At 37.3% G+C, this 22,282-nt stretch overlaps 1 protein-coding gene and 1 long non-coding RNA gene across 2 annotated transcripts in view; one reads left to right on the top strand and one right to left on the bottom strand.

The window, feature by feature from the left end:
- ATF3 (activating transcription factor 3) overlaps window positions 1-22,282 on the bottom strand; it is a 62,385-nt gene that overhangs the window by 17,684 nt on the left and 22,419 nt on the right. The gene's annotated exons all lie outside the window — the stretch shown is intronic.
- Window positions 1,031-19,035, top strand: LOC127562572 (uncharacterized). The gene is made up of 3 exons (XR_007953709.1): window positions 1,031-1,254; window positions 1,781-2,380; window positions 17,418-19,035. It is a non-coding gene; the product is annotated as an uncharacterized LOC127562572 (long non-coding RNA).

Raw genomic sequence — 22,282 nt, forward strand, 5'->3', positions numbered from 1 at the left:
GCGGTGATGCAAGGCCCCCAGGGCGGGGGGGGGTAAGAGGGGAGGAGCAAAGAAGAGAAGCCCTCTCAGGGACACACACACACACATACGCGCACACACGCACACCCTCTCCATAACAGGACTGTAAGTCGCCCGGGCTCGACGCCAGATTTGTTCTCTTTTGCAGCTTCGTGTCCCAGGCATGAGCCAATGATGCCCAAGCCAGCTGTATGACTGAAGAGCCCTGGCATCTCTCCCTCCTGCCGCTACCGCTGAGCTGAGAGGGCTGGGAGGGATGGAAGGCAGGGGGAGGGGAGTAAAGGGGGGGAGGGAGAGAGAGCCAGGGACCAGAGTTTGCTGTCCGGTACTAAGGGAAGAGGACAGGGAAGGACGGGAAGAGATGCGACCTTTATTTAAAATGCTTTGTCATTTTCTATACCTACAGGAAAATGTTCCCTCCTCCTCTCCCTTCCCACTCTCCTTCCTATTCGGGAACTAGTATTATTAAATAGGGGAGACGGTTGGGAGGGCTGTAAGGAGGGGGCTTCGGAAAGTCACAGATAGAATGATCTAAAGAGTTACAAACTCGCAAAAGCTGAAGAATATAAAGAAGTTTAGGCGTGCTAAGATAGAAAGATAAGACCAGAAGCCAGATCTCGTTCATAGAAATTCAGAAGTCTGGTCTACAGCTATTGTTTAAAGGGGCGCCCGGCGAATTCAGTAGATCCACTGGAACAGAGAGTATCTAGAGGTAATTTAGGAATCGGATTCAAAGACTACTAGGGCGAAAACTTGGCCACAACCGACCCAGACTATTCGAAATTCACACGGAAGTCCCAGAATGGGGTGGAGTGAGCAGAATGTTTGCAGAAAGATAAGATATTCTGAGAAATAAAAACTAAAGATGGCTAGAGCTGTGATTAGTTGATGAAACACACACACACACACACACACACACACACACACACAGACATTGAAATACCCCCACAAGGAACACAGATTAAACAAACATAGCTAGAATAAAAGAAGTAATCGACCCTTGAGCAATTTCTTTCAACTATTTGATATTTACAGAGTTGGAATAGGTGGTCGCCAACATCACTCTCCCCAGGAGGGTTGAAGCAGGCTGCTGTTAACCAGAAGCTTCCCAGGTTGGACTGATATCGACTACCACTACACAGGGGATGTCTTTCTCCTCCCCAACCGGACCCCAATAGAGCTCAGCTTTGGAAGCTGGGATTCCCACGGTATTCGCTCTCCCATCTCCCTGCCAAGGTGGGTTCTCTTGGGCTCCTCGGTTCCAGGGCGATCATTATATGAGGGACTTAGCAGAAGACATCTGTGACCTTAAACGCTTCCCTCATTGTCAGTCTATAGTTCCACTATTTGCTCACTGAGATCTACAGATCTAGATTTGTGTTTTATGGACGATTTATTAGGCTGCTGACGAGATTAGTACACATGATATACATATATTATAGACTACATTATTTACCCTGAACATACCAGATTGTTTAAGTACCGTGCAGGGACTGTGTGTAGGTGAGCATGTCAGCGCAAAGGATCCGACGGCTTTCATAAGTCTGTCTGTCTGTCTCTTTTTTTAGGGCAGTTAAATGTTGATTTTTCAAAAATCCCATTGCCCACATCTAATCTCCTATTCCCTATTCCTATGGCTTTGGTTTTGGGTGTCAAGTTGGTAGGAATAGCCGAAAATTCCAGGAATGGGTTGAAAACACATAAACACACACTTCTGTTCTCCTTTTCTTTTTTCCCTTCCTCTCCCCTCTCGAAAAACCAGATTCCCAGGTCCTCTGGAGAGCCGGACCGCATTATGCCATTGACTCTGGACCGATGGATATACCTTTTGCTGACCCCGCATCATAAGTGTGCGAAGTTCCTAGCAGGATTTATTAAGTCCCCGAGCATCTAGAACTGTAGCCGCGCCCGTGGAGAAACCTAGACCCGAAATTACAAAGGATCCAAGATTCTGGGAAGTTTCTCCCAGTTCTTAAAGCACCCTCCCTTACTTCCTTAGCTATTCACTTCCCCCCCAGGGTTGGGAGGCGGGGGAAAAAGCAGCAGTTTAGGTTCCTAATTTACAAAAACTGCTGAAAGTGAATTCTTATTTAGCCCAGACAATTCGTAGTGTGGCAGGTTGTTATTGTCGGTTTGCTTTTTACCTTGGTAACTGTCTTATCACGCCCACACACCCACACTCCCGCCCACTTGCAAAGTAGAGGCAGGTAAATAAAAGGTGTGTCTGCTTACTAGAATAGACAGAGATTCAGATCTCTAGGTTGCTTAAGATATGCAAAGTTAATTCGGGACACCTAAAACCTGGAATAACCAAACACTAAAATGAATAAAAGAGAAAGCTGGAGAAGGAGGCAGGAAGGAAGTAAGTTTGGCTTTCTATTTTTTTTTTCTTTTAGAAATAAGAGAACTTTTATCTAGTTTGTATGAAATGTGGTGTTCTAAATTAGATCCTAAACCACATAAACATAACAATGTTAACTTTCAATGCAAAACTGGGGAGATCTTGTCACAGTTTCTTAAGGAAAATTCCACTCATGAAAGTAAAAATGCATAGCTAAACTGTTACCAAAAACAATACAACATAGGTGTAGTAAAATATGAGGAATAAAATATACTCAGAAGAATTATATTTGCTATCCATTTGCTTTGTGTAAGTGACTATTTCATCTAAACTAGTCTTAGTCACACCTTAAAGCCTCATTTGAAGAGATATATTATACTCAGATGAAAGACATATCTTGCTGTTTCTGTCTCTACTACAGAAACCCCCAAAGTGTTTTAGATAGATAGTCCACCCCTATTTCAAAGTATAATAATTACATTTATATAGTGCTTTAAGGTTTTGCAAAGCATTTTCCTCAGCACACTCCAATGAAGTAGATAGCATTATCATTCCTAGGTTATAAGAGATTAAGTGATTTACCCAGAGTTCAGACAGCTAAAGAACCAGGAATAGAACTTTTAATACAGCACTTTTTTTTTTCTTTACTACCCCATTTGCCTTCTCCTCCAACCCCCTACATCTAGTCTCCTTCAAGGGAGAAAAAAAAAAAAAAAACAAAGAACCCTCTCTGTAAAGATCCAGCAACTGAAATATATTTTTAAAACCAGAAAATATTCAGTAATAACAGACATTTACATAGCTTTTTTTCTCATTTAATCTTCATTACCAGTCTGAGAGTTAGGGACTATTACCCCCATTTATGGAGATAAGGAAACTGAGGCTTTAAAAGATTGTCACACACTAAAATTGTCTGAGATGGGCTTTGAACCTTAGCTTCTTGATACCAATTCCAGCATACCCATCATTGTACCATACACTCTGCCAGATATATAGCTTATCAGTATGGGATCACAACAACCAAATGCCTGTGAGGCAGTAAACTTTCCAAGTAAGAAAAGATGAAATTCCATGGCTAAAATATAATGAGCCTGCCACATAAAAAGCAAGGGAGGAATCCCTGATTGAGTATTACTTGAGTGGAATGAGATTGGGAATAATCAGAAAAGGAAAAGGGGTCTAGCAGACACCAACTAGTGCTGAGATCCTACCCACTATAGATCTATCTGAAGAATCCACATTCAGATCAGCAGCTGGTATGTCTTGCTGAGGGAGATAAGATTTGGAGACTTCATGTCGAGGCATGAGCTAAAGGAAAAAAAAAAGGAGGAAATAAACTAAGCTATCTAAAAACAGCCTACTCGTGGCAACCAAATCTAAACACCCAAACATTACAGGAGTAAAAAATAAAAGCAAAAGATATTTAAATGTGTTTAGTGGTTTGTTCTTGTTTGTTCTTTGCTCCATTTTGTGATATTATTAGGAGGGAGGGAACCTCTCCATGGATTTGGGATCTGGAGTCCTGGGTCCAAATTCCAGCCTTGCCACTTGCTAGCTGTATCTCCTTATACTAACCATTTGTTTTCTCCTCGGTTTCTTTGTCGCCAAAAATGATGGGTTAGACTGGATCTTTTCAGCTCCCTTCCTCTACTCAGCTTTCCTTTTCCCTGATCCCAACACACACACACACACACACACACACACACACACACACAAACACACAAGTGTTTTGCTGTCTCCAAACAGCTCTAAGAGAAACCAACCACTTTCCATTCTTGACCATTAGAAAACTAATAACCTTTTTCAGATGCACTGAGACTCCTCAAATCTGACTTACAACTCTTGTTTTGGCTATACATTCCTCCTAAATTCAAGCTGAGACTTTACAATCCAATTCCTTACCTACCTTCTACTCTATCACAGGTTGAACTTGCTATTGACTAACTTAAAGGGTCTCCAAACTGTTAAGTCAGAAAATGATTTCCTGTTTTTACTCATTATTCCTGAAGTTCTATGCTAAATTTCCATGTGTGCCTTTATTAACATTCTTGAGTTAATGATGACGGTTAAGAAGAATTGAAGAAGAAATACAACAATCAATCAATTAGTAAACAAACACTTAGAAAGCAGTATGATACAATGGTAAAGTCCTGGATTTAGAGCCGGGAGACCTTGGTTTTAATTCTAGCTCTCTCCAGAGGAAAAAAATGAGACTAGAGACTTTGCACTGTCCTCCCTCACTTAGATTTAATTAATTCATTTGCAAATCACAGCATTACCTTCCTGGTATCATGGTTCTCTTGGAGAACAAAGGACAAACAACAATTCTGCCATTTACTAGATATGTGATCCTGGGCAATTACTTCATTTCTGAAACTTCACTTTCCTTATCTGTAAAATGGGGGATTTGAATTAGATTAATTATAAAGACTCTTCCAACCGTATCTATATTCCTAAGCACCTACCACGTGATAAGTACTGTGTTAGATATTGGGAATTCAAAGACAAAAAAAGAGAGAGAGAGAGAAGAAAGAAAAAAAGAAAAGAAATAGTCAGTGCCTTCAAAGAGAATACATTCTATTGATGGAGACATCTATATATGTGCATATACAAGAAATACAAATAAAATTCAAAAGGAGATGCTAGTAGTTGAGTGGAAGAATGAAAATATGGAAAAATCTCTGGTGTATCATGTGATGACAGTCTTTGAAGAATAATAATAATGAGAAATATTTAAACCACAGAAAGATAAGAGGTAGATATTGTGACAATGAAAATATATAAGAAAACTTCACTGGTCATGCAGTCATCATACCTAATTTCCAATTCTATCTCTGTTATTTATCAGCTACCTGAGTTAGGCAAGTATTTAACTTCTTTGTCTCTCAGTTTCCTCATGTGTAAAAGCAGGGAGTTGGATTAGATTATCCCTAAAATTCCTTCTAGCTCTAGATCTATAATCCTATGATCCTTGTTAACTATGCACACTAACCACATATTTTTGTGGTCCCCCACCTTCTTCATATACTGAATGGATATTCTGAACATTCTCTTGGGAATGGATGCCACTACCTGAAGGGACTGTGGCTTGGTATTTAAGAGATCTGGCTTCTGATTTAAACCATGTGCCAAATCAAATTTCCTTCTATAGGCTCCAGTTTTATCTGTAAAATGGAAGGGTTGAATGAGGTGAACATCAGGTCCTCTCCAGTTCTAATGTTTTATGATTTTTCTGCTGAATCAGACATCTCATCTTGACATTTTAATTTTAGTTCCACTGAGAGAAGACATTAAGACATTAAGTGGCTTCCAAACAGAACATTATATAAACCTCTTTCCATGAAAAACCAGGGTTAAAAATATGCTGCTGGACTTGATCTGAAACACAGCCTAGGGCTCCAGTAACCTGTCTGTATTTTCTCTCCATGAACATTTCCAAGAATTTTTATTGTCTGGACTTTGTGCACTGGCCAGAGAGCTGGTTGAGTTAAATACCCAGAGCTGTGGTTGCTTCTTTGGAGACATTCCTGTGTTTAGGGTCAATAATCAACAAAGCCCATTTGTTTCTTAGGAACAGTTAACCAGTTACCCAGGGAAAACCCCACCTTTGATGATAAGGGTAAATCCCAGGTAATAGCAGCCTCAGATTTGAGAGAAGCACTCCCAGGATCCATTGGGCATCAACAATATGTCCTCTGTTCCTCTGTTTGTATGTCAGTGTTGTGATTGGCGTAGGTAACCCTAGTGGAAAGGATGCTAAAATCAGATTTAGGATACCTTGATTCTGTTCTCTACTTTATCAGATGTGATATTCTCAAGAGGGAAAGAGTACTGATCCTGGAGTCCAAGAAGCTGAGTTTGATTTCTGTTTTGGTGCTTTGATACCTGTGTGGCTTTGGCCAAATAGTTTTATCACTTTCATCTTTCATTTCCTCAACTGGAAAATGACATAGCTGGACTAAAAGATCTCTAATATCCTCTATGCTCTAAAACTTCTATAAGCAAGTGGCTCGGATGCTCTATGCCTCAGTTTCCTCATTTGTAAAATGGGGTTAGTGATATCTAACATCACCTACTATGGGAAGCAAATGAAGAGAGAGAAGAAAAATAATTGGGGGAAGGGAACATTAAAACAACAAGCAAATTTAGTAATAAGCTCTTCATAGGTTTTTTTTTGGTTTGTTTGTTTTGTTTTTAGAAAGCACTTCCCTCCCTTTTAAGTAGGGGACAAATTTGACAGCACAGATTTACACAGTACTTTTAGGTCTACCAAGCACTGTCCCCATTAACAAACAAACAAAACTATAACACAGTAATTTTATGCCCATTTTCCATATGGGGATTTTCCATACGAGAAGATTGGAACTTAAAGAGTTAAAGTGAATTGCCTACAACCATATAGGCACTTATTGTGAAACAAACACTTAACCCCAAATCTTTCTGGCTCCAAAGCCAGCATCCTTTTCACTTGACATCTCACAAAATGGCCAAGGCTCAGTTAAAGTAAAATTTAATAAAAAATATTATTACAAAATATCAAGCTGCTTTTCCAAATGCAAAGTATTCATCATCATCATCATTATCTGAAGAAAAAGTGAATACTATATTCCCTGAATGTATTTTAGCAGAATCAAGAAGTTGTTTTTTTTTTTTTTCCAAGTGTTTTGGTTATGGTTGTATTTCCTAAACTGAGTAGAGATAATAGACTTTGGCTTCTTGAGCATTTCTCTTGGACTTACTCATATTTTGTACTGGGTAAACCCCTAAAGACACTTTTTATCCTGGTTCTGATTACTTTCTTCTACCCACTTCATTTTCTAAAACCATTCCTATTAGCACAAGAATTCAACATGTGGCTGTCTTTATAGACATGACTGCCAAATCCTAGCAGATCTGCCTCTCCCCTTCCTCTCTTTACTTGTTCACTGTGGTCCTTTGTGGTTGTTAGTGTAACAGTTCAGATTTGCACAGAGAGTCAAGGTTTGAAAAGGTTTGCATTATTCTTACCCCAAAACCTCCATTTTCAGAAGGACATCCTAGAAAGCAAAGGCTTTGTTCTTCTCAAAGCTGTAGTCCTGATTCAAATTTTTCTACAATGCTCTGGAGTTCCAGATACCTTGCTCTCCTTGACCTTCCTTTTTTCAGCTTACTTTTTTGGGCTGTCTTCTCTACTAAAATGTAAGCTTCTTTGGGGCAGATATGTTTTTGTTTTGAGGGTTTTTTTTTCTGTCCGTATTTGTATTACCAACGCTTAGCACAGTGCCTGGCACACAGTAAGTGCTTAATAACATCACAATTTCATTTGATTTTTACAATGAATTTGTGGAATTATTCTGTTATTACCCTCCTTTTATACATGTGAAGGAATTAAACCTCCATGGGATTAAATAACTTGCTTCAAGTCAACTAGCAAGTAAATGTCTTAGATAATATTTGAACACAGGTCTTCCTGATTCTTAGTTCTATGCTCTATTCTATTCACTCATTTGAAAACTGCCTTACGTCTAATTTTACTACTTACTATGGACAAAGCACTAACCCTAGTTTCCTCATTTGTAAAAATATCTTGTTCTAGGAAATTCATCTCAATTTGATTCAGTTCAATTCAATATGTGCAAAATAAAATACTATGTGCAAGGCAGTGGGCTGAGTGGTGGGGATACAGAAACAAAAAATGAGGGAAGAAAGAGAGAGAAACAGAGACAAAGAGATAGAGAGACTGAGAGAGACAGATAAATAAGGAAAAAAGGAAGAAAGAAAATGAAGAGAAAAAAAGAAAGAGGAAAGGAAAGAAGGAAGAGAGGGCGCAAGAAAGGAAAGGAGAGATGGAGAAAGAGTCCCTGCCTTAAAAGATTTTTTTATTTTAACTGGAGAATGTAACATTATAGATAAATGTTAGCTCAAAACAGCATCATGGGCAAAGTTCCTATTTTTATTTTAACTTTATGATGAAAGCTTGATTTGACCAGTGATCATTCAAACTTTGCACATGTCTTCTCCTGCTCCTAGAATATGCGCTCTCTCTCTCTCTCTCTCTCTCTCTCTCTCTCTCTCTCTCTCTCTCTTCCTCTCTCTTCCTCTCTCTCTCTCTTCCTCTCTCTCTCTCTCTCTCTCTCTCTCTCTCTCTCTCTCTCTCTTCCTCTCTCTCTCTCTCTCTCTCTCTCTCTCTCTCTCTCCTCTCTCTTCCTCTCTCTCTCTCTCTCTCTCTCTCTCTCTCTCTCTCTCTCTCTCTCTCTCTCTATCTCAACATCTTAAAATCCTAAGCTTCCTTCAAGAATGAATTTAGTTATCAATATCTATAGAAAGTCTTACATGATCTCCATATTTTTAGTATTTCTCCCCTCTTCAGATTATCTTGTACTTATTTGCCTATTTATAGGTCCAATCCCTAAGTGGAATGAATGATCTTTGAGGGTAGAGATTATTTTGATTGTTGTCTTTATTTCTTACTGCAAAGAAGATGAAGCAGATCATGTTATCATTAACAGAGAGCAAGTCTTAGAATTGAGATGATGGGTTCAAGTTTCACTTCTGACATATACTGGCTAAATGACCCTGGACAAGTCATTTTATCCCTTGATGACCCTCAGGCAACTCTGAAACTTGAATAATGGTTGAATAATTGTTGAAATCTACATAGATAGAGAGAGTTTTCTCATGTTGGAGTTTCCCTTCATCAATGAAACCACAGCCCATATAAAAACAAAAAAAAATTTCAGTCTCTAAAAATTAATACAGTACCTTGCATGTACCTTGCATATGGTAGACACTTTCTGATGAATGCTGAATGAAATAAAAGATTCTGGAATAGTTTCTGAAATGGCTCCAAATCAGAACATATTTCCCTGCACATAGAATGCAAAATACTATACTAGACTATGAAAGAATCAGCAGCACATATATGCCTGTCGCTCATTATAGAATCATCAGCGATTTTTTTTTCTTTTTTAAAGAACATTTTCTTTAATTTGACTTTCTTCATGTATTCTTATTTGGAAATGGGAAATTTCCACTGTGCCAAGATTTCAGTGACATTTGAATACCATCCTATTCTTCCCTGTCTCAAAAAAAAAAAATTGTTTTAAAAAAGATTATTTCATTTCAAAACTCCAAACTCATGAATTTCATAAAAAAAAACCTCTCAGCTTTGACAAATTCCAGATCCCATCACTCTCTGAGGTATTGTCCCCCCTGCCAAATCTGCAATTATTCCACAATCTGTCATAACCACAATTACAAAAGCCCTGCTATTGACTGAGCAAACAAAACAGAACTATGGGAACCTTTTTAATGTGTCCCAAAATACATTGATGATTTGGTGTCCTTGAAACTGTAATGTAATGATTGGGGGTGGGGGAACTTTGCAGGCAGGGATTGAGTCATCCAGGTGAGTTTATAGATGTCCATCAAAATATATCCTGAGACTCTCTTATGCATCAAGCTCTGCTGGCCTGTGATCTCTGAGATCACAAAAAAAGATCTCAAGTCCTATTGAATCTATCCTCTGAAATAGTAACTTTTCCTGTCCTTTACTTCCTGCTATGGCTCTGGTAGAGGTTCAGTTCCTTCTCACTTGGACTAACTCCCTTCCAACTGATCTTGTTGCTTCAATCTAGTATGCATCTTCTGTAGTCTATCCTTCACAAAACTGCCAAAATAAACCTTTTAACATGCAAGTCTGCCTTCTTCACTTCTGTGTTCAAAATCCTTCAGTGGTTCCCCAACCTAGAAAATGAAATACAAACTTCTTAAGTTTGGCATTCAACATTTTCCATAATCTGGTTCCAACCTACCTTTCCAGATTTATTTTATGGTAACTTCCCTTTATGAATCCTACATTCTATGCATGATGAACTTTTCATTCTTCCAAAATCTTGTCCTGACTTTTCCTATTTTATTTTTGGACCATATCCTGTTTTGAGAAAGATCTCTCTCTTTTCTTTATTCCAATGAGCTCTAGCTTCCGAAATCCTTTATTTCCTTCAAGATCCAATTCAGATGCCAACTCTTCCAGGAAGCTTTTTCAGATCCAAATTTTCCCCACATCATAAATGATATCTCCTTCATTTCTGTCAGGATATTCTGTCATTCTTTTGTCCCGAGGATAGGACCAATATAATACAATGGAGAAGACTGAGGAGCCTTCTTCTGGAAAGACATGATAATGTATAATAGAAGTGTTCTTTTCCTCAATTTGGAGTATGCACAGATGTTCTGTAGTTGATTCCAGTCTGCTAACTATGTGATGAGGCAATAGGCAGATGTGACAAAGATAAAGACAGATTGCACACGCAGAACTGGGATGCATTCAAAAGACACTATTCAGTCAAAGTGAGTCTCTTAGCTCTGGCTTTTTCCTGCCTGACATATTTAAGTTAGGAGACCAAATCTAAGCCCTCGACATGGAGAGAGAGCTCAGACTTTTAACTTTTCAGTGGGGCTGCTATGATGTAAGCTCATAACTTTGCTGTTGCCTCTGTCACTGTTGTATCTAGTCTTCCTCCTCTTCACTGAAGGAGATTGGGTATAATAGCTACAAACTTGAGGCTTTGAAACATCAGGAGAGTGAATCACAGAAATCTGGGTACCTGAGTCAGTGTATGGATGTGCCGAAGGCAGGTGGTGAGCAGTAAAGTCCTGAGTAACCTTCTTTGCTTTACCCAGTAGTAGCAGAGATACAGATTCAATCATCTATCAGCCACACCACATTTGAAGTGAAATCAGTGGAATGAATGGTGTTAAGTATGAGCCTGATTCATAGAGGGACTGTCAAGTGTTTTGCCCCACAGATATTAGAGAGAAATGTTAATAATTTGTTCCTGTTTGTCTTTGAAGTAAATATATTTCTTAAAAAGCTAACTATTCTGCTATATCTTTGAAGTAAAAATCCTTTTAAAACAGCTAATCATAATTGCTTAAGTGGAATTGGGATGCTAATCATTATGGTCTAACAGTGAGGAAAGAATTCATTGGAATGAGGGCTTGAGCTAATAGTATTAGAAAAATACTTTCTTAGTCCTTTAGGACTAATCCCAGAACACTGAAAAGTGGGGATATAGCTGGCTTCTTTTTTGGAAGCTGAATCCAGAGAGCATCACTATACACTTAAAAATTTTAATGTAATTAATCAATATAGCTAAATTGTTGGGTACAGACTATATATGTAGTGAGAGTTCAGCAAAGGGAGTGATTACAGAAGTTTGGAAGGACTAGGAAAAGTTTTTAGAGTCTGAACAATGGACAAGAGGTTGGGTAGATCAGGAAAATAGGGGAAGATATTTCAGATTAGAAACACAGGAATCTAATGTAGCCAGTTCCTAATTATTAAATATCCACCAATAGTTCTAGTTAGTAGGCATATTAATGGTTTTATTTCCTCACCCTCCACTTTTAAATAATTCTTTTTAAAAAAAATTCATACTTCTTCTGTTCACTCTTTTCACAAAGTTGCTACAGAACAATAAAACAGCCTATCATAATCCACAGAATCCACACAGGAAAGAAACTATGATTTTAGGATAGCTATAGACTGGTAAACCAGTCCCTAATTCCTGAAGAGTTGAGTAGAGTGGAGCAGGGGGAATTGTGGGAAGATTTTTGTTGTTGTTGTTGTGACTTTCAAGTACTATATTTCCATTTCATCCTTATCTCATTGTTAAAGAGTATTTAAATCTAAGACTCCATCCACAATGGTTTGAAGATATTAAAATGAAAAATAATAATTATTGACAATTAGAAATTTGAAAATTGAAAATTTAAATGACACTTTGAAATTAGTAAAGCTAAATAGCTACCACAGTTATTTTTATCTCAATTTTGAAGATGAGAAAAGAGAAAGGTTAAGGTATTTGGCAACACTGTAGTAGTTAAGTGATTTGGTCACACGAGTAGTAACATCAGCCAGAAGCAGGATTCAAACCAGGTCTTTCTGGCACTCTCCTCATTAGACTGTGAGCTCCTAGAGGCCAAGGACTATCTTTTGTCTTTTTTTGTAACCCAGAGCTTAGCACCATGTCTGGCACATAGTTGGTGCTTAATAAAACTTTATTTATGGACTGATTGATCTTGCTGAGTGTAATGGAGGAAAGTGGAAAGGAGGCGGGGGAGGTATGACTCTTCCATGATGAAACTAGAAATATGTGTTCACATGGTTCTCTTTCTGTTTTACCTGGAACTGATTGGTATCTGTCAATTGCATAGAAGCCCAAAATGTGCTTATTTATAATCTTCAGAGACTTCTTGCTGCCTTTATGACAAAATACAACCCCTTTATCATTTAAAGCCCTGAATGACTTGGATCCAGCCCATCTTTCCAGACTCATTACTCTCCAGCTCTAGCCAAAATGGACTCTTCACTGTTCCCTGTACATGACATTCCATCTCCTATTTCAGTGCCTTTGTACAATCTGTCCTCCATGACTGGAATGCTCTCCTTCTTCACCTCTAGCCCTTAGAGCCCCTAAATCCTGTCAAAACTTAGCTCGAGTTTCACCTTTTACATGAAGTCTTTCCTGATTCCTCTGTTTGTTAGTGCTCCTACCCCCACCCCTACCATTTTGTATTTTTCTTATATATATTCCATACTTACCTATAAACATCTTAAATCTTTTTAATAGAACGTAAGCTCCATAAAGGCAAAGCTATCCCAATTTTGAATTTATATTCCTAGTGATTAAAAAAGTGCCTGTAAATACTTAATAAACATATAGTACCAGATATATAGTAAATGGGACTTAATAATGCTGGTTGATTGTTACTGTTTTTCGTTGATGTTACTTTTTTTTACTTGTCCATTTGTATAAAAATTATCCCATCTCTTCCCTTATCCTTACCAGTTTTCAGGCAGAAATCTGGAAGAAACTTGGGCATTGGGGAATGATTGAATAAATTGTTGTATAGTAATGTCTAGCCTCTCCTCAGGACTACTTTCTCAAATATTCAAATTAGAGTGCTGGCTGCCCAGCACTACTTAGGTTCTAGCTAGGTTCTTCTAACCTAGAGCTCAAAAGCACCCAGGAAGGAGCTTTCCATTAAGAATCAACTAGTAGATACAATTAGCTCAAAGAAACAGCATTTACTAAAACAGCATAGTAAGAACAGTGAGTACAAAGCATTCTCCCTGAAAACTTGGGGTATATTTTTCCCAAGTTCTACACATCATAGAAAGAACAAACTTAGCATACAATGGTAGTAAGACATATGGTACAGTACAGGCCAAAAAATATTGGCATTGGAGTCAGAAGAGACAGGTTTAACTCCCACCCCTGCCACTTTTGGGGCAAACCACTTGATCTCTCTGGGTCTCAGTTTCCTCATATGTAATATGAGAGTATTAAATTAGTTGGTCTCTTAGGTCTTTTCTAGCTCTAAGTCTATGATATCAGAATTTCCTCCTATTAGGATCCAATTTTTATTGCTAATCAGAAATGCCCTGTTTCTTTTGAAAAGTTCTGGAGAGAATTTAAAAACTAGATCCTTGTTTGAGAGTTTACTCCAGAAGCTAAGAATCATTTCTCTTCCTTGTGACTTGGACCTACAATGTTCGTGAGAAGGAGAGGCTAGTGTTAATTAAGAGACCTTTAGTCCCCTTCCCTTTGTCTCTCTCATATTCCTTTCAGTGGGAACTTGGACTTCAGTGCTAACTCTTACAGTCTAGGACATGAAGAAACAAGAGGTAACCCAAAGTGAAAATGAAAGAAATATGGTATGTGAGTCATTGGTTGTGTTTCCAGTTTATCACCAAGGCAATATGTACCTCCCACACAATCAAGAGCTGTTCTATTTAGGTTCAGCTTTGTATACAAGGTAGGCTATTATTATAATAAAGTGAACAATTGGAAAATACATTCTTAGAAACATCTCGCTGATTCATAAATGTTTGAATGATGTGGTCACAGGGGCTGAACATTGCTAACATGTTAGTGATAGAGATCAGTAAACTATAATGAGGGAAAAAATTGGCTTCACTTATATTGTCTTTGTCTACAGTGGAAAAATGAGGTGGAAAATTGAGCAATTCTCTCCTAACAGTCAATATGAATAACCTAGACCTCTCTCCATCCCTCACAAAGCTCTTCTCTTTCTTCGTGGCATATTTTTAGCCCAAATTATCCATTTAACTGTCTAAATTTTCTGATCATTTGTTCTGCAGGACTGTCATTTTCTGCTTTGCCTTATGGGCAGATAGGGAGGTAATGGAGGCTGTGAGGAGAGCAAGAAGATTTCTCTGTTCCTTTATGTTGTCAGAGAATTCTAGAGGTACAAGAACCCTTATTGATCATGGAGCCAAATCCCTTTGTTTTATAAGGGAGATACTAAAGTTCCAAGATGTGAAGTGATTTGTCTGTCTGAAGTCAGACAAATGGCTGGAAAAGAAGCAGAATTATTCCCAATGGCACTGAGCCTCTCCTCGGAAACTAGCAGTCATTTACTCTAATCACCACAATAAACATTCATTTGACAAACATCTATTAGTTATTTACAATGAATTAAACTGAGAAAATAGAGGTCTAAGACATCAGGCCTGCTCTTGGGGAGGTTGTATACAAATATATACAAAGATAAATAATATGAGATGCCAACAATGCAAATGCTCAGTGCCAGCAAGAATAGGGTATTTTCCTGCAAGTACTCCTGATGCCTGTACTATTGGGGTTATGATGAAAAGAACATGGGATCTGGAAATGGAGGACCACATACTCCAATTTTATCTATGGAACGTGTCTGACCTTGATCAAATAAGGCATTCCCTTTCTTTGGTCTGTTAAAATGAAGGATTTGAATCAAATTTGATTCCTTCTCTAGGACCTATCTGTTATTTTATGAATAGAGAAGATGGAACATTAATGGGAACCTGGGGAGACTAGGGAAGACCTCCTAGAAAAAGTAAGATTTTTCACCTAGGAGGTTAATGAAAATGTAAAATATGAATTCATAAAGAGCAGGAAGAATAGAGGGAGCAAATGTACAGAGTTAGGAAAGTAGTGTGCTACTGTTATTACAGCTTCTATCAATATTTAATCTTCATTCAAGACTGTCTCCTTAGGTCCATAGTAGGGCAGCTAGGTGGAATCAGGAAGAACAGAGTTCAAATCCAGTCTCAGACACTTACTAGCTGTGTGACCCCATTTCTCAATTTCCTCATCTATAATATGAACTAGAGAAGGAAATGGTAACTTACTCCAGTAAATTTGCCAAGAAAGGCCCAAATGAGCCCACAGAGAATCAGACAACTAAAACAACAACAATAATACAAAGGTCCATAGAAGGAGAGGGAGAAGATCTAGTGGTAAACTGGTGGACATTTAATCAATGGTTTTGTGGAAAGGGGAGAGGGAATGTGTGTACTACATACTTTTCAAGTTTATCTGCATCATTAATTAATCAACTAATTAATTAATTAATTTTCTCTATTAAGAAAGTAAAAAGGCTTTTTTAAATCTAGACAATCAATAAAATAGTAAACCATGTCCTGGTTTGTAGCTAATTTCCAAGGTGTATAAGCTTACGCCGATCATCAAATAAGTGGCTCTTGTGAACCAGTACAAATTGACTTCATCACACCTCTGGAGATGGATAGAAAAACAAAGCTGTTCCTTCATGCAATTCAGTTTGATGCAAATTGGATAAATATTTGTTAAATATCAAAGCTCTGAAAGGTTCTAAATATTAACAGATAGACTTAGTGGTTAGAAGGACAAGAAAATATCTTCCCTATTCTTTTGGTTTAATGCACTATTTCCTCCTGATGGCCCCTCTTAAAATGCAAACTGACCTGAGGTATATAAAATATTAGCCCCTTAGCAGATGTTATCACAGTACTGTGGTTAGATTCAGGGAACATGAATTTGAATAGGTTCTGAGACTGTGGTACTTGTATAACTTCTATATTCCTTAATTTTCTCATCTGCAAAATGGGATTAATATTTGTATTAGCAAATACACAAAAAAAAGGTGCTCTATGGAAACACTTTCTAAATCTTAAAATCTATATAAATGTGACTTTGAACCATTGATTTAGAACTGGAATGGACCTGGGGGAGGAAGCCATCCAATTTTTTACTAATCAGGAGAACAGGACCCTGAGAGTTCAGTGACTTACATAATGACACACCCTGTGATAAGTGGTAGAACTTTCCATAGCACCACACATTATTATTGGCAGGGTTTAGTTGCTCGGGTTAGGGGAGCTAGGTAAGATAGTGTAGAGAGGGCTGAGTCTAAAGTCGGGAGGATATGAGTTCAAATTCAGCCTCAAATATGTACTGGCTGTGTGACTCTGGACAAGTCTCTTACTCTTGTTAGCCTCAGTTTCCTCATCTGTAAAAATGAACTGAAAAGCATTCCAGTCTCTTTGCCAAGAAATCCCCGAATGGGGTCATGAAAAGTCAGATACAACTAAATAACAAAATTAGGTAATAATAGCACTTATCTCATCAGTAGTTATGATTATATGAGATAACATATATAAAGCTCTTTACAAACTTTAAAGTGCCAATCCCTCTTAATTCCAGCATCTTTCCTTTGTTAATTATTTCCTATTTAGCATATATATAGCTTGCTATTATATTTGTTTTCATGTTGTCCTCCCATCATTAGATTGTAAATTCCTTGAAGGCAGGAGTTTTTTTTTTTTTTTTTTTTTTGGCCTCTTTTTGCATCATTAGAGTGTAAATTCCTTGAAGGCAGGAGTTTTGTTTCTTGGTTTTTTTTTTTTGTTTTGTTTTGTTTTGTTTTTTGCCTCTTTTTGCATCTCCTCCAGTACTTAGCACAATGGTTGGTATATAGTAGGCACTTAATAAATGTTTATTGAATTATTGTTGTTTTATTATAACTAAGTGGGAAAGGAGCTATCACTGGGATTACCCAGGAATGCTAGTTTAGTGTGAGATCCTTAATAATTTCTGGACACCAGGAAGAAACAAAAAAACCAAAGGCATGAAGGGTGGGATACCACTGTCAAAAAGACTCAGAAAAAAAGATGCTGAAAAAGGAAGAGGTGAAAAGCCACAGAATAAAACCTTATTATGTCATATTTCCTTATTTTAAATTTCCTCAGTTCCATTTTGGAAGAGAAGAAAACATAGTTGCTGCAAGTATAAAATGAAGGTTAGAGCCCAAAGCAAGTAGTTCCCAGATCAGCTATCTAAGTAAGAGAGGATGTGGACACAGTGCTGATGGACTTGGAAAATAAGGACCGAGGTTCAAAACTTACCTCCACCACTCACTGGGTGAGTAACTTTAGGCATCACTTTATTCTACAGGTCTCATCTCAGTTTCTTCATTTCTATAAAATGCTTATTGCCTATAAAAGGAGGTGATTGGACCAAGGACATTTCCAGCCCTAAAGCCTATGACACCATGAGTTGAGAGAATGTAGCATCAACGATGGTCTAGGGAGTTCAGGGAAAGCTTCATAAGAGAAAGATTTCATTGATGTAGAGAACCATGACTCTATTTCCAATCCTGTTTGACAACATGACACACAATTTGGGGACCTGTCTGAGTCACCAAGGAGATCTGATGATTTCACTGGCTTTTCCCTGCAACTGGCTCATCGGGGAAATAGGTCAGCATCTCCCCTCATAGAGTCTTTTGAGAATTCACTTGTTAGTCATCAGACACTTCTGGATATTCTGGTCTAGTGGATAGAGGGGATCTGGAATCCTTTCCTGGATGCTTATTAGCTGTGTGACCCTGACCACTAGTAATAGTAATAATCATATAATCTCTCTGTGCCTCAGTTGCCTGATCTGTAAAATAAGAATAATAATGGCTCTAATATTTGCTTCACTGGCTTATTGTAAGGATGAAATAAGATAATAGATAGAAAATACTTTTTAAATCTTAAGGCACCATATAAATGTGAGTTATTATTATGTTACTAGTATATTTGAACTCATAACAAATTTTAGAGAGGAAAGCTAATTGTAAGGACAAACTGGTTACACACATTTTAAAGCTAGATGCCCTTCATTATATTAATGAGTGTCCCTAAAGTCATATCAGACAGCTAGATGGCTCAGTGGATAACACTGGGCTTGGAATCAGGAAGATTCTTCTTTCTGAGTTTAAATCTACCTTCAGACACTTACTGGTTGAGCAAGTCACTTAACACTATCTGCTTTAGTTTTCTCACCTGTAAAATGAGCTAAAAAAGGAAATGGCAAATCAGTATCTTTGCCATGAAAACTCCAAATGGGGGTCACAAAGAGTTAAACAAGACAAAAAAAAAAAAACAATAACAACAACTGAACAACAACATCAATATGCAGTAAGAGTTTTTAACGATATATCAGGATATCTAAAAAGGCAACAATGCATAATTGAAGCTCCTTTTGGCCTGAGATAATTTCAATTTTGTTTTTGTTTCTCCATTGCCCAGCTTCTATTATTTCCCGCCCCCCTTCCTGTTCCTACTACTCTTATCATCAAAGGCTCTTATCATCTCTCACCTAGGTGACAGTAATAGCCTCCTAACTGTTTTCTCTTGCTTCTCTCCAGCTTGTCCCCTTTTCAAATGATCCTTCAAAGAGCTGCCAAAATTATCTTTCTCTTAGGCTCTGAACATATCACTCTTATGGTCAAATACCTTCAATGGCTACACATTGTCTGAAGGATAAAGAACAAGCTCCTTATCCCTGTACTCAAGGTTCCAAAATCTGGTTCCAATCTATCTTTCCAGCCATATTCCATAGTATAGCCAGTCCTGTTATAACATAATGTAAGCATTCCAAAAATTCACTCTACTGTGCAAGTGCATGCAAAAATGACCCAGGGCTTGTGGGAAAAATAGGATTAGGGGCAAAACTTCCAATCATAGACATTTCTTTTATTTGTATGGTATTGTCTCTGTTGATCCTCAATGTGGATTTCTTATGCACGTTGCTGGGAGATTATCATGTAGCCTCATTTTTTCAAATAAATTTATGCTTTCATGCTTCTCAATACTTAAAGCTTTTCTTTTGTTTGGACTGCTTGGTGTTTTTAAAATAGGATGCTCAGATATGTTTAGGATGTTGAATGAGTGTTTAAATACATATGTATCTAAGTATACATATATAAATTTACACTTATCTGTCCACAAAAGCAAAAGAATAGAAAAATACAACCTTACAGATCACACACAGAATGAATTGAGGCAGCTGTTAGATATTTGAGGTATGTGTGGGTGTATGTTTTGTACATCTCTGTGTGGCTCAGTTCAGCTGGGTGCAGTCTTTTGCATTTACCCATTTCTCACAGATGAAATCATGCATAAGCAAATGTGAAATTCACATTATGTCAAACTGTTCACGAACATATCAATCATTTTGAAACAAACTTTCATTTTCAAAACAAATGATATGGTAAATCTGACTATTTCCCTTTATGTATTCTATGCACTATTCAAACTGGGCTACTCAAATTTCTAAGAACTTGAATTCTTCTTCTCTGTCTTTTTTTTCCAGATTCTATGCCGAGCAAAATCTCTTTTTCTTCCTCTCAGCTCTACCCTTCCATTCATCTCTAGCATCCTTCACTGCTGGCTAGGGTACCACTTCTCTCATGAAGCATTCTCAGAATCCATCCCTTCTCCGTAAGCACCTAAAAATATATAAGACCACTCTGTTTGATCTCTCCTATGCATTTAGGTCTTCTTTTAAGATATTTTTATATGATCACATTGCACTATAAGCATTTTTGAGAACAAAACTATGCTATTTTTCATCTTAGTATGTTTGCCCAGGTCCTTAGCACAGTGCTTCAGAGTTAATTGAATTAAATTGGAGCTCACTAGATTCAGAAAATTTGAATTAGAGCAGAGTCATTAACAAACACATTTTTATACCCTAGGACAAACAAAGTAAATCTTCTGTTCATTTCTTTGAATATAGGGAAAGGAGGTGGGAGTTAAGAAAGCAGAGATTCCAGGGTACTTTGAGGTTGCTACTACCTGGTGAGGGTGTAGCAGGATGAGGCTGACCAAGAATTTTACACAGAATATGTGACTATCATCCAGTAGCTTCCTTATTTTAAACCAGCTTTCTTGCTGCCTAGATGCTAAACTCAATTGTTTCTACACTGTGAGAGACTGCAAATACTGGCAGTGACCCTCAATTTCAGCACCCTAGGGGAAAGTCCTGATTACCCCATCCTAGTTCTGGAATCTGAGTCCTTGCAGTTTCTTGTTGTGAAACTTTATTAGAGTTGAGAAAAGAAAGAAGAATAGTAATTTGTATTTTTCATTTTGAATATGCCCATTGATAAATTTAAAACAGATTGTGCCCCTTTAAATTAGTATTTACCAATAATAATTTTGTTATTATTATTATTATCATTATTATTGTCATTATTGATCAAATCACCAACAAACCATGATTCCAGATGACTTATAATGAAGCTTACTACTCATCTCTTAGAAGAAAGGATATCAACTCAAGATGCAGGATGAGACATAAATCGGGGGGCATGGCCAATATAGGAATTTGCTTTGGTTGACTCTGCATATCTGTTATAAGAGGTTTTCTTTTTGTTTCTTTTATCTAGAGACAGCTAGGTAGTTCAATGGATGGAGCATTGGGCCTGGAATAAGAAAGACCTGAGTTCAAATTCTGACTTCAACACTCGCTAATTAATTTCCTTAGCTCTAAAATGAGAATAATAATAGTATCTACCTCTCAGAGTGATTGGAAGGGTTGAATGAGATAACTTATTTTTTTAAATTATATTTCCACATCAGTCATGTTGTAAAAGAAGACTCAGAACAAAAGGGAAAAATTATGAGAAAAAAAACAAAAAGTGAAAATATTATGCTTTGATCTGTATTCAGACTCCATCAGTTCTTTCTTTGGTTGTGGATAACATTTTCTATCATCAGTCTTTTGGAACTGTCTTGGATTATTGTATTGCTAAGAAGAACTAAATCTGTCATAACTGATCATGGCACAATATTATTCTTATCCTGTGCAATATTTGAATGAGATAATATTTGTAAAGTTTTTTTGTGTAATGCTGAGCACAAAGTAAGTTTTTAATAATTGCTTGTTTTCTTCCTTATTCAATGAAAAGGTGGGAAACAGGAGGTGGGAGAAAGAGAAGATAAATGCTTGATAATTAAAAAAAAATTTAATTATTCATTCTAATAAGATAAAACATAGACAATAAATCACTACTTTATAAATTTGTGGGATTTAAAACTTCTGAGAAGACATGAATAAGAGCAGTTATTAACCAGTACATTTTTATCCCCAGAACAAGAGACACAAAACAAATGCTCCATTCTTTTGTATGAATGTAGGGTTCATAGGGTTTATAGAAATCCTAGGATTTAGAATTAGAAGGGAAATTTAGTATTGTTATAGAGGAGGAAGCTGGGGCTAAAAAAAGGTTTAACAAATTTCCCAAAATTACCCAGGTAAAATGAAATGCCTAATAATAGCAATAACATAATTGAATTTTATCTACTGTATTCAAATTTACAAGAAACTAGATATATGTTCTGCCATTTGATCACCATTCTCCTGCCCTGGGAAGAAGATATCATAGATAACATTTGGAGAAGCTGGCCTCCAAGGGGCTAAATTATTTGCCCAGATTCTTACAGGACAATCAAAAAACTGGACCACTGAGTTTTGTTTTGTTTTAAACAGTAGTGTGTACTTCTTTAGAGAAGGACTAAAAATTGTTAGCATTCAAACCAAAGCCTTTTTGCTTCAACTTGCCATGGGAAATCCCCCAGGGCATAATTCTTATAAATGGTAATATTAGAATGTGGTATTTACATTATCTGGTAAAGCTGTTTTAAAATAACTCAGAGGTCATATAGAAGAGGAACAATTATTATCAAGTACAGTGAGTTCATTTCCCGTTTGGACTAAGGAACTTATGTTTTTTGGGTTGAAAGACAGAAAAGTGTTTTTTCCCACCCTATCTGCTTCTTTA

The sequence above is a fragment of the Antechinus flavipes genome, chromosome 4, assembly GCF_016432865.1.
Source record: "Antechinus flavipes isolate AdamAnt ecotype Samford, QLD, Australia chromosome 4, AdamAnt_v2, whole genome shotgun sequence".
In the NCBI taxonomy this organism is placed as follows: domain Eukaryota; kingdom Metazoa; phylum Chordata; class Mammalia; order Dasyuromorphia; family Dasyuridae; genus Antechinus; species Antechinus flavipes.